The sequence below is a fragment of the Alligator mississippiensis genome, chromosome 11, assembly GCF_030867095.1.
Source record: "Alligator mississippiensis isolate rAllMis1 chromosome 11, rAllMis1, whole genome shotgun sequence".
Taxonomy (NCBI): Eukaryota; Metazoa; Chordata; order Crocodylia; family Alligatoridae; genus Alligator; species Alligator mississippiensis.
This window is the reverse complement of record NC_081834.1, coordinates 61,848,642-61,861,560: the sequence shown is the minus strand read 5'-3', so window position 1 is coordinate 61,861,560 and position 12,919 is coordinate 61,848,642. Positions and strand designations below refer to the sequence as shown.

General features: G+C 46.1%; 1 pseudogene; it reads right to left on the bottom strand.

The window, feature by feature from the left end:
• Nucleotides 1-478: 478 nt before the first annotated feature.
• On the bottom strand, nt 479-7,873 carry LOC132244183 (acidic leucine-rich nuclear phosphoprotein 32 family member E-like; annotated as a pseudogene).
• Nucleotides 7,874-12,919: the final 5,046 nt, after the last annotated feature.

Sequence of the window (12,919 nt, the reverse complement as noted above, 5' to 3'; positions counted from 1 at the left end):
GTCTCTCCTTCCTCCCCCTCTGCCTCTGTAGCCAATTGGGTGACCAGGCCCTGGGAAGTTTCCACTCCTCCCGCCTTAGCCTTTCTGCTCTGTTCACGGGTCACCACATTAACACGGTAGGGCTCTAGCTCTAGCTCTAGGAGGTGACCCTTCTCCCTGGGCAGGTATTCTAGCTCCATAATATCACGTCCCGCCAGGATGGGGACAGGAGCCCCTTCCAGCACACTCGCGTCTATGCTCATCCCACAGACTCTCCACTCGATGTAGGGACGTGTTACAGGTACCTTAAATGGTGGGCACCCCACCCCTTGAATGGTAAGGGTCCTCCCCAGGATTATAGCTGCAAGTGACACAAGGCTGGCATTGATTAATGACACACTGGACCCTGTGTCCAGCTCCCCAACAAGGTTCTCCCCGTTGGGGAGAAAATGCCATTTCCCAGTTGGTCTAATAAAAGGTATCATTTTGAAACCAAGAGTTCTAGTTTTTGGTATGTCTTTATGTCTCAGACAAACAGGACTACCAAGTACACCTTTAAACGTAAAAGATTTTTTTTGCCCATTTCATCCAAGGGTTACGTGGTGTTAAACAGATGAGCTGAACAGATGTGCCATAAGCTGACAATGGCAGCGAGCTGAGATTTGCTAATTTACAGATGCCAAAAGAATGGACATGTTGTTTAAAAAAACAAAACAAACAGCTTTCACGCTTTGCAGAACCTGCCTTCTTCCCCCTCATCGCCACCTTCTTCGACATAATCGTCATCATCATCTTCATCCTTCAAGATACAGAATATTAAGAGATTTTTTAAAAACTACCGTATGCTTAGGTTGTAATGACATGATCTTTAAACCTCAAAGTGCTGTTTTAATCTTCTGCAAAGCACATGTTTAATTTGTTTTTATTACTAGACATTTGTACAGACCAGAGTCCCAATTTACTGTATTACACTTATCAGGTTAGCAAAGATGTACAAAACCAAGGCTGGAGTCTTTTATTAGAGTCTTTTTCTGCTGTTACTTCTGACCTAATGATTATGCCAACTAGCTGTGAAAATGTCTCAAGAAGAGTATTACAAAATTCAGTGGCTCACAACAGCAACAGCTGAGAAGAACCCTTTTTGTCGGTAACGGAAGTCAAACAAGAAGGGAGAAAAAAGAGTTTATACATCCAGAGCTGTTTTGTTTCAAAACAAAACAAAAGTTGCTTTATAAATGGGGTAACTGGACAAATTTAGGCCACTTGGCTACATGAAATCCTAGAAATGTTACACACATACACCGAGATCTCCAGTAGTATAAGTGCAATAGCAGGAACTGAGGACAAACTAAAGCTTTTTTTGCATATAGGTAAATATCTTTGCAAATATATTATCTGCCAAATGAAATGCTTTACAACATCTGGTAAAAGTTGAAAGGCATTTAGCAATTCATTCTGGAATTTCATCTTTAACCGACATGTAAATTTAGGATGTGCTTTTGCTGGATTTATTCAAGTTCAGGTTTAGCTGGTGTATAATTATGCTGATTCCAGTCCTCATTTTCCCTTTCCAAAATATACTGAAATTGTTAAGACGGGACTTTCTGAACCGTGTGTGCTTAATGTTGGCTACTGCCTACTCCCCAGCAACAACAAATGAAAGGAGTCCTTCCTCTGTTACCAAGCTGTGTTGTGGTAACATTAGGAGTACTTTAGTTCCCAATTTCTTTAGCCCATGCTGCAGTTCTTCATCTCCTGGCAGCCGCTGTACACAGAAGCCACTAAGTATATTGAGGTTTCTACCAATATTGCCACCCCCACCAATCAAGTGTTCATTCATTTTCTCAAAGAATTACTGCCAAGTTCTTACTCAGATCCTCAAATGAGATTTCGTTTTTAGCTTTGGAAGGGGGTTTTTCTCCTCAAAATCTGACCTGGTGACCTGGTAGATAACAACACTAATTCTTCAAGGCAGTGCAGTAATGAACCTTGAAGCATTTCACTGAGCAAGACAATGCAGAATACCAAAGAGAAGTGGCTCTCCTACTGCAACGCACTTTTTTGATAGTAAAAGGTCTCTCTCTAAAGTAGCCTATGGCTCACATCTGATAGTGGATTTACATGGTTCTGCTTAGAGAAGTTTAAATTATTACACATGTATAATCAGACAGTGTCAAGGAAATCCTAAGTCTTACAGTAGAAAAGGGAAAGTTCTACCTGGATCTCCTTCATCATCAGGTATAAAAGACCAACTTCTTCCTCCTCTTCACCCTCCCCCAAATCTGAACCCGCATCATCTTCATCTTCTTCGTATTCTCCTGGTGGACCAGCTTCATCTTCATCTTCTTCATCCTCCTCATCCCCTTCTGAAAGGCAGGTAATCAATTCCTTACAGCTTCACTTAAACCTCAAAGGCTCGTTTGTAAACTCATCTTAAATAAGCTTCTAAAAACCGAATGAGCTACAGAATCAAATATGAAAATGACGGGTACAAAAAAAAGCAAAAGCTTTTGGTATCAGCAATAAAACGACTGCTTTTATATAGTTATGTCTCAGTAAAAAGATTTGTACTCATGTTTTCCTACGTGCAACTCTCCTTTAACTGTGCACAGCACCCATGACTACACTGTTTGCAAGCGCATTCCCCCCGCCCTCATTACTCAACAGAAGCAGTATTTGATACTGGCCTACACTTCAAAAATGTAGCTGATTTGTGCTCCAGCAGTTGCACAGTCACTCTAGTTCCAATTTTATATTTAGATACCGACTGAATGGCATAACTCATGACTGCATGTTTAGAGAAGTTACCTTCATCATCCTCGTCTTCCGAGTCAGGGGCCTCATTATCTTTCTGATCAAACCCATCTAGGTAGGCGATCTGTTGAAGCAGCTCAAAAACGCTTTCCCTGTAATCCTCCAGGTTTGTGACATCACAGTTGAACAAGTCCAGGCTCTTCAAGTTTTTGAGATTTTGCTGAAAATGAATGAAAAATGACTCACTGAGATGAAATAACTATTTGGTACCTCCAAGTACTGGACTGTTGCCTCCTAAATGTCATTGATTTTACTACGTATACCTACTACCTTCTCTTCTCCTTTGCTGTTCCCCATTGTCCAGAGTTCATTTAAGAAGTCTTGGTGCTGACAGTCAAAGTTCCTTCCCCATAAGACCAGAGATACCACCTCTCCCTCTACACTTGCTTTTGAAATAGCTGTGACCCAGGTTACTTCCCATTAAGATGCATGTCTGTTTCTGGAAGCCCCATATGATCCTATAAATCACCCAGGGCTCTCCCATTCTCTGGGGTCAGCACAGCCAACTGTCCCAGCACCAATCCTACCATGCCTGGTGGAGAGACAGCTTTCCATGGCCTGAATGGGGCAGCTATGGGATGTGCTGATAGAGGTAATCCTGCTTAGGGAGTAGGAGATCTGGGTTTTGTAGCCCATTATAATCATTAGCTGTTTGAGGTGTTCTTTTCAATACTTCAGTGATACTAAGAAATTGCGGTTTTGGGGGCCATGTATAAGAAACACCACTTTCAGAGGGTAGTTTTGGCACTTAAACAAGTATGCAACAAGTATAATTAACTTAAATAGAAACAATTTTATCTCTGTGACAACTCGAACCAGTGAGATGCAAGGCAGACTATCATTACCAAGTTTCTAAAACACTTGTTTAGCCTGTGTTTAGTAATAAGAACAGCAAAATTAATCATAAAGATTAGCACCTTGCTTCCAAAAACTTAATTAAAAATTTGTGAACTATTTTTACTAGGCCACAAACCACTTGTTAAAAATGGTCTTGTGGATACCTTTCATTTACTAACCAAGCAGTTTCACTTCTTTTTCCGCAGAAATCGGTTGTTATTAAAGAAATCACGGTGTCTTTTAATGCGTTTTAACCACTGAAAACAAATACGGGCAATACAGAACTATCGCTGACAGACCACAAGTTTGAATACATCTCCTCCTGTAAACCCCACGGCTGACACAAAATTGATTACTACAGTGTCTTTACAAGTCTGTCTCTAATGAACCATCAGATGATGCATGTATTGCAATAGGAGTAATCAATACTGGCCTAAGTGGGATACAGAAATTCAGAAAAAAGAAGCTTCAAATGTTGCCAGAACTGGCAACAAAAAGCTACCCAAGGCTTGGGAAATAGTGAGAGTTTTACTTTTTGCATACTGTTCAGTTCTGTTGAATGTCACACTAAAGCCATCTTGTTTATTATCTTTTTGTGTTTTATTGATTTCCTATTTCAACTGTGTTTGTTGTACTTATCCCTTCTAATTGCAATGACCTTCTATCGTCAGGCACTTACAAACTTTACATTTGCATTCAATGATAAAATTATTGTTATTTTTCTTTTATAATGCTAGAAAGATTCTGACTTCTTTAACACATTGCAATCTTCTAAGAATCTGACTTTGTACTTACAAGGGCTTCCACAGTGCTGAGATCTTTGATTTTGTTGCCACTTAGATTTAGAGGTGTGAGATTTGGACATCTTCCTGCCAGGACCTCTAGGCCTCCCGAAATGACGTCGTCGCTCAATTCCAGCTACAGCGCACAAAAGTTGGATAATTAGATGGTTGGTTTGATTGCTATCAAAATCAAGAGCCTGTATTTTATTGAAAGAACAAATGCATCACAAGACTATTGACTTCCTGTAGAGCCCGTAAAACCTCAGATTACTTGCATAAAATGAAATCTGGTTAAAAACATAGCAACCCATGTTGATCACATGTACGTCTCTTTAGAGCCTAACACTTATTTCAGAAGCTCTTCACGCCTGCGCTTGATAGTGATAATTCATTAACTAGTTTCATACTTGGGTGCCGACAGACACTCAAGCATGTTCTACTGTAAGTCAGCAAGTGATCTCACCGATCCCAACTGTTCAGTTAGCATACTTACTATGGTGCAAACTTAAAATATTTCCAGGCTTTATTTTTTACACGGGGATGTGAAACATAGCATTGGATCTTCGTACAGGCTTTAGAGGTCAACAGACTAGGTTGAAACTGGTTCCTTACAGGTAACGAACAATGATTTCAGTGTTCCCAGCACTTCACCTAATGCGACTGCTCCCGACCCCCTCTCTTTACAACAGACTGGGATGGCCATCGTTAACAGTTTTCAAGTGATGCTTTTTCAGTACTTTGGCTCATTAATGTTTGAAACCAGCTTTAATTACATTCAGGGTCTTAAAGACTTAATTCTTAAGTTCGCAATGTTTAGTAAAAAATTTCAATGAGATGCAAACGTGACTGTGACTATGGAAATACGCAAGTAGTTTAACTGTTGCTGTGTTTCAAGGTACACAACTTTGGCAGGAGAGAACCGATGGGTTTTTGTCTGAAGATGCATACCTTTCGGAGCTTACTCAAGGTGGGGAGCTTGGCCAGGGATGTCAGCTCTACGTTGGCCACGCTGAGAAACTCCAGCTCTTTAAAGGAGTCATTCAGACCTTCAATTTCGCCATTGCTGGATCAGCAGTTATCAAGCACTAACTCTGTCACCTTGAAACAAAACAGAACGTCACTTATTACTTTAATAGGGACCCTCAACCAAGCAAGCAATTCGGGTCAAACCAGCAGCCTGACGACAGGCTTTACTTCTCATCTGGGACGACCTGAACTTGAGTTGTCTGAACTCATCGACCATATCAACCTTGAGAGGAAGTAAACAGAGTATGAAGCACCATCACAGAGAACCAGAAGATAAAAACTTAATTTATTTCTGTTAACATGCTGGCTTCAGAAAGCACAACCACCAAGACAGAGTTCACAATCGCAGTCCTTTACAGGGCCGGACAAAAACCCACGGTCCTGGTTCTGATGAAAGCCGGAACAGATGCATCAGAAGAAGGAAGGAGCCAAAAGCCAACTAGGCAATTACAGAATGACCTACCCATATAGTTTCCTTCCAGAGCCATCACTTAATGGTTGCTTCATGCCAGATGAGGGTTTATATTCCCATTCACTATTTAAAATAAGGGGGTATAGCCTCGCTTGCCAGAAAAAAGCACCAAATCCTCTTGCAAACCCTATAGCTTTGACCCTCAAAATATTGAGGCAGGGAGTACCATAGGTTAATAATGCACCAGACTGAAGCATTTGCTTCTTCATTCTAGATGCATTTACTCTGTGTCGCTGAACGTGCTGTAGGGAAAAATCCATTTTCTGCTTGTCCGTCCTCCATGTCCCCAACGGTGGGTTGACCACAGTTGCTATTTTACCAATCCGGCTGCAAACAAAAAGGATTAAACGCAACACCAGTCTGGGAAGTTCAGCTCTGAAAGATTCATCTGTAGAGAGGACTAAAAAAGTCACTTGTTCACTGGCGACTTCTGAGTTATTTTGGTGGGCACGAGCTGCTCATTTGTTTCAAGTTTACAATCTTATTTCATGTTGCTGCAGAAAAAGGTGACCAGAGAGACCAGCTTTGAATTGTTTCGTGGTTTCCAAGTCCCAAAGTTGTTCAGGCTTTGCCCTGAAGAAAAGGGAAAGACTGAAACCATTTTGGGGGGGGGGGGGGGGGGGTGTAACTCCAGCCACAGTTTAAAGGCTTTAAAAAAATAATCCGACACAGTCAACTTGTTAAGAAATACACTGTTTATCGGAGTAGTTTTTATGCAGGGAATCTTTGTGCCGTCAGTCACCCAGGCCGGGGTGGAGTAAAAGCACTTTGCAATATCAACCTATCTGGACTTTATTCTTGGAGAGAGCAAGACACGCCAGTCGATAGCGTCCTTACTGACCTAAATGCCAAAACATCTGCTGGAGCGACAAATCATTTGTTGGCCGAGTTCAACTTGCAGCCTCCGCTTCCCTGCTGTTAATCAGCCTGCTCTCCATGCAGCTGGCACTGCAGTCAATGAAGTTACTACAGGAGATTAAGTAAAACCACGACCCTCTCCTAAAAAGCAAAGCGCGGCCACAATCTTTCCCTACGCAGCAGGGGGAAAAACCATGTATCAGATACCACCTGCCTACAGCCACCTCGGGGCGTGGGGGTGGAAAAAAAGGGGTCTTTTTTTTTTGAAGATGGATTCGGTGCCACTACGACCTGTTCGCAACCTCCACCAGCGAGAAGGTAAAAATAACTGAAGACCCGTCCTGCCAGCAACGCCAGCGCGGGAGGGACGGGCGAGCGGGGGGCACGCGACTTCGGGCTTCTCCCCGCCCCGAAGAAAAGCAGCTGTCCATTTATTCATTTATTTTTAACAAGGATACTTTAACACGTCCCCCCCCAAAACTCACCCCCAAACACAACCGAGAAACTGATGGCGGGCGCATCGCGGGGGAGGACCCAGACTCGGAGATCACCCAAGGAAAAAGGGGGAGGCGGAAAAGAAAAGCAAGTTCCTAATTCCCCGAAAATCAGCCGAACAACGAGAACAGATGCCCGCAGCAGCGACCGCGGCGAGCCCGTGCCCCGCGCAGGGGCTTCCAGCCCTCCTTCACTTTTCTACAAGCAGCGCAGGGGGCAGAAGAAGCCTTGGCCCGTCCAAAAACAATCTGATCGTTGCAATAATAATAATGATAATAATAATACGCGGTCAGGAGGTGAATAATTAGGAGAACGCACCACAAGGCACAACTGCGTAGTAAGGAGCACGCCGAGGAGGGGTGTTTTGGGGCCCGGGGCTGCTCCATGCCGGGTCGGGGCACGCGCAGCGCCGGGCACCGCCGCGACATGGCGGCCCCGAGCTCACCTTCTCGGGCGCGCGGTTCCTCAGCTCCAGCACCACGCGCTTCATCACCTGCATGGCCGAGCCCGCGCGGGCAGGGAGACCTGGGCCGCCGCCGCCGGCCGGAGCTCCGCGCTGCTCAGCGGCCGGGCGCGCACTGAGCCTCCATGCCATGGCGCGCCGCGCCCCCTCGCCCAGGACACGCCCCCCGCGGCCGGCGGGGCGGGGCCAAGGAAGGGGCGAGCGCTTCCTCTCGCTACGCCGCTTCCCATTGGAGGAGCGGCGCGGCGGCGGCCGATTGGCTCCGCCGGACGCCCGTCGAGGCTCCGAGCTCTTAAATGCGACTGTTGGCGGCTGTTGGGCGCCATTCCGTGTGACGCGGTTGGGTGGTTTGGTCGGCGGGGTCAGGGCTGGGCGGCTGGAAGCAGACTAATGAGGTGTTATAGGCGCTAGAAAAGAAAAAGGGACGTGTCTAGGTGTTCGGTGCGAAGGCAGAGATTAGCCGAATGACGGGCTAAAGATAACACTGTGTTTAGTGAAAACTGCAGCAAGGAGCTGGCAGATACTTGTGCAAGGGGCTTGAAAGAGGAGGGGTGGTGTTGGGACCTGCTGGCTTCCGGTCCTGATTCCCAAACGAAGGCTTTCTGTTTCGATTGGGGCGCGCGGCGTCTGGGGTGTCGCTTTCGCGGGTGCTGCGCGTGCCGGGTAGTGTTTAGCCCTGTTCGGCGTGCACGCCTGATTCACCAGAGGAGAAACGTGGGGGCTTTCATACAGGAATCAACAGAGTTCAAAGCCTTGCGGTGTTGGGGGCTTTCTCAGCGCTTTGCGACGGGGCAAAAATGATTTGTGACAAAAAAAACCCACTCGGGTGAAATGGGCAGTTTCTGAGGGGCGCCGAAAGGGACGCCTGACGTCTAGGAAACTGGAGAGCCGTGGGTTTAGTTCAGTGCTGTGGAAATACCCGGTTGTTGGGGTGTGCAAGGGCAGCGGACGTGCTCAGAAAGGCTGCCAGATTCCAAGAGCTGTTGGCTCCTGCCAGCCTTGTGGCCTCGCCATCTCTCGGGTTTAGGGGGAACGGGCAACGCAGACTGGCGTGCTTGATTAGTGCGAGGGACTGGTACGACGAGAGCCCCGACACAATAGACGCCGTGAAGACGAGGACTGCAGGCGTGTGTCGGGGGTAGCGGTGAAGCTTCGAAGGACAGAGAATAGCGCGGTCGGGGTCAATGAGCGGCAGAGATTTGACCTGTCAAGAAGACCAGAGTTTAGGCTGCAGTCGGTATTGGGCCGTGAAGCCCTAGGCAGCAGTTAACAAACAATGTGGGTGTCAAGGAAATAAACCCACCTGGGATGCTGCGTAGCCTGGGTGTCGGGTCTGGCAGGCAGCGTCTTGCTGCCCTTGGACTTCTGGTCGTGGCTCTGAAAGGGAACGTGCTGAAGTTCAGGTTGCAGTATTGAAGGGAGTCATGTAACTGCTCCCTCCCTCCAAAGTTTGAAACTACTTGCAGAAAACTTATTATTATGTTTTTCTTGCGCTTAACTTCTCATACTTATCGATAAGAGTAAAAAAGAACGTACCGGGACACCAGAGGCCGAACGCAGCACCCCCTCGTGGCGAAGGGGATTAATTCCAAGTCTTTGGAGTCAGGCTCTGAGTAGTGTTATTTTAAGGTGCTAAATGGACTTTAAAGAAACGGAAAATCCTGGGTCATGCAAACAAATGGAGCTGCGTTGATGTAAATGGGAACTTTTGTTTCCTCTGTGCATGCCCTAAGGCAGCAAGTACTTCGAGGTGCTCTCAGGGGCCCTGTGGTCTGTGGCTGCCTCGCAGAAGGGCTGTGGCATTAGGCTAGCCCCTCCCACTTACATTGGTCTCCTGGAGGGTGACTAAACCCTGAAATGCCTGGGTGGGATGGGAGTGGAGCTGATGGATGGGGAAGTAGCTCTCAGGACCCGCTTTATGCGAAGGGAGCGGCTCTTCTGCAGAGCCAGCAGGGAAGCAACACGTGCTCCTACCCCATAACCCCTCATGCAGTGGGTGATACTGGCAGGGCAGGAGCAGCACAAACCCTCAGACATGAGCTGTGGGCCCTCCTTACAGATCAATTCAACTTCAATTAAATTTATTAAGGATTGTGGTTGAAAGCCATGCTCCCAAAAACATGAGAAACATGCAACCATAATAAAAAATAAATTTAAGCAAAAAATAACGAATACAAATGTAATAATAAAATATAGCTAACCATTGGAAATAAACGTTTATTATTCATACTCCGGACATTAACGTAATCGAATAGAAATATAGTGATAAATCAGGTCATGAATCTATAAAAATGTTATAGATAGGCCTACAATTGACTCACACTTTATCACTGTATTTGATTTTACTATCAGCCTCATCAACAGTAAAGAACGTTTAGCTCTGATCGCTGTAGCCTTATAAGCAAAAATTGCAAGACAGCTTACTAAGTATAGATCTGTTTGCTGGAAAAGTCAGATTAATTTCTCTCTGTTTGAAAAGTATTTCTGCAAGAATGGTGATAGATACTTTCTCCATACGTTGTCATATGAAGAACATTTTAAAACCTAATGGATCGCTTCCAGAGCTCCTAGTGGAGTTGGGCTCTTGGAATGGGAAGTCGACACCCAGCCAAAACAGTTGTAGGCAGCTCTTCAGTCCTGAGTCTAGTCAAAGAGGATCACCATTTATTGTTGAGATCCAGCTGTAAATACCTTCCCCGCCCCCCCCCCCGCCCAATTCTTAGATTGTAGAATCTAATCCCATCTCTAATCTCAAAAGAGAGTTGGAGGGAGACCCAAAAGAGCTCCAAGAAACTTATTCTGAGATATGTCTACATGGTTACTGGCAGCGTAACCCCATACTTCAGCGCCATATAGGATCTGAGATTCAACTTTGACTTGATATACTAATACAGGATCTTAGACTGATGATCCTCCTGCTGTGGTCTCATACAGTTTCTTTATAGCCACGACTGGTTGGGCTGCCTCAGTTCTAAACGACTGAACGTGGTGTTTGTTTCCATGATGGAAAAACTGTAAACCTCATACTCAAGTACCTATAGGTTTTAACAACTTTGAGTTCATTTCCCCGCGTGTTCCACTGTTATTGCATCAAACAGCTTCCCCAAGACATTATTTTGGGTTTATCATAATTTATCTTTAAATTGTTCTGTCCACAGAAGATACTGAAAAGTTGTAATTGCTCTCTGTAACCCAGTGGGGGTTCTTAACAGTATAATGGTGTCATCCGCGTACATTAAAACAGGAATTGGAATTACTAGTAATTTTGGGGGGTGAAAATGAGCATCCTGCATGTTTCTGATAATGTCATTCATGTAACAAAGGGGCCGAAATACATCCTTGTCTAACCACAACCCCCTTCTGTAGCTGAAATTTCTGTGCAAGTTTGACCCTCAGGCCCCTACTAACTTGGGCTCATGTATCTTTATAATATTCTATCAGCAGGTGCAAAAGAGAAGGGTCAATCCCATAATTCAACAATTTCTTCCAAAATTTAATTCCATCTGTACTGTCAAAAGCTTTAATGAACATATAATCAATGGTACTTGATCCCCTAACAGTGGTCTAGGTTGAATTCTTTGAGGTAATGTTAGGGTAGGATACATTAATTGATCTTGAATTTAAAGTTAACGGTAGTGTCTGTAATCTTAGACTTGGGTTATTAATCCCTATATCATTGAATGATGGAACACCAATTCCCTCCTCACTGATCCAACTCCAGAGGCATCTTCATGTTGATGCCACCTGTAGGGTCCCTTCCTGCCGTGAGCCATTGGTCCTGCCCCTGGTCCTGTGCCGGAGGAACAGCCGCCCTGTCTCCACCTACCTGGCCACATCATATGGGTTGGGGGGGTGGTGCCGTGAGCCACGGATGGGCCTGTTCCCATGAGGGGTTGGGGCCCCCAAGTGTTGCGTCATCCCAGAGCCAATCTCCAGAGGTGCTGAGCAGCCCCAGGTCCAGCTGAAGTTGCTGGAGACCAGAGGTGCTTGGCCCTCCTGCAGATCCAGCCCTGGGTGTCTCAGGCTGGGCTCCCAGATGCTGCGGCAGCTCCCGCGGGGGCTAATACCACTGCAGGCTCTGTCATTGCTCGATTGCTTAGACTCCACGACTAATATGGGTAGCTTATTCCAATGCCTGATGGCTCTCCTATCAGCACTTCAATATTTCTTAGCTTTTAGAAGAAGATTGGATTAGTTCGATGCATTCAAGCTGGCCATGCTTGCCAGGAGTGTACGCAGCGGCAGAAGCCACCCTCTTCCCATCCCCATCTCCCCAGATAAGACCCTCACGGCTCCGCCCTGCTCCCGCCCCAGCTGGGGAGCGCCCCTTGGCGTCCCCTTCGCTTCGGCACCCAGGGCAGTCGCCCCACTTGCCCACCGCCTTGCTACGGCACTGCTGGAGGCCACATCCTTGGAGCGTGCCGATGTAATGTGGTGGAGATGCTGAGGCTGTACCGCTGTGCAGCGTAAGCAGGATGCCACGCAGTGCCTGGAAAAATGGGCCATTGATTCCTTCAGTAATAAAGCAAGGTAGAGTTGCACCTTTATCAACTAATTAAATAAGACAAATATGCATAGAGAGCATAAGCTTTCCAAATATATAGACAGACAGACAGAGCACAAGCCTCTTCCAATCTTATTTCATCTAGAACCCGACATCTGACTGACTCTCATGGCTCGGCACCTCTTCCCTTTCTCTGCACCCTTCATGATTTCACAGCAATCAGCACCCACGAAAGCAGGGAATCCCCTGTCTGACCTCACCCATGGGGAAACGGGGGCAAACAAAACACCTGGAGCACATTCATCAAGAACCACCTTTACTAAGAGAGACAGAGAAAAATATCACATCCGAAATATATGGAAGGACACATGGTTATCAATCCACTGCCGACAGGTCAGGGCACAGTGCTGGAGCCTTGTCATGCTGGAGGTCTGGAACTCGTAGCCACGAAGGTGTTGTAGGATGTCCCCACGTTGAAGAGGGTGAAAGGCAGGTGCCAAATGCACTCTCTCTCAGTGCTGTTCCCATGGGAAGGACCTAGAGATGGTGGAATTGCAGGGGGGGATGGGAAGTATACCACCGTTTCCCAATGCCAACTGTGGGGAGTCTGTGGGTGCCCATTTGTGATGCAGATGGGAAAAGATAACAGTGCCCTAGAAGAAGACGACCAGGAGGGCGAGCACCTGCCC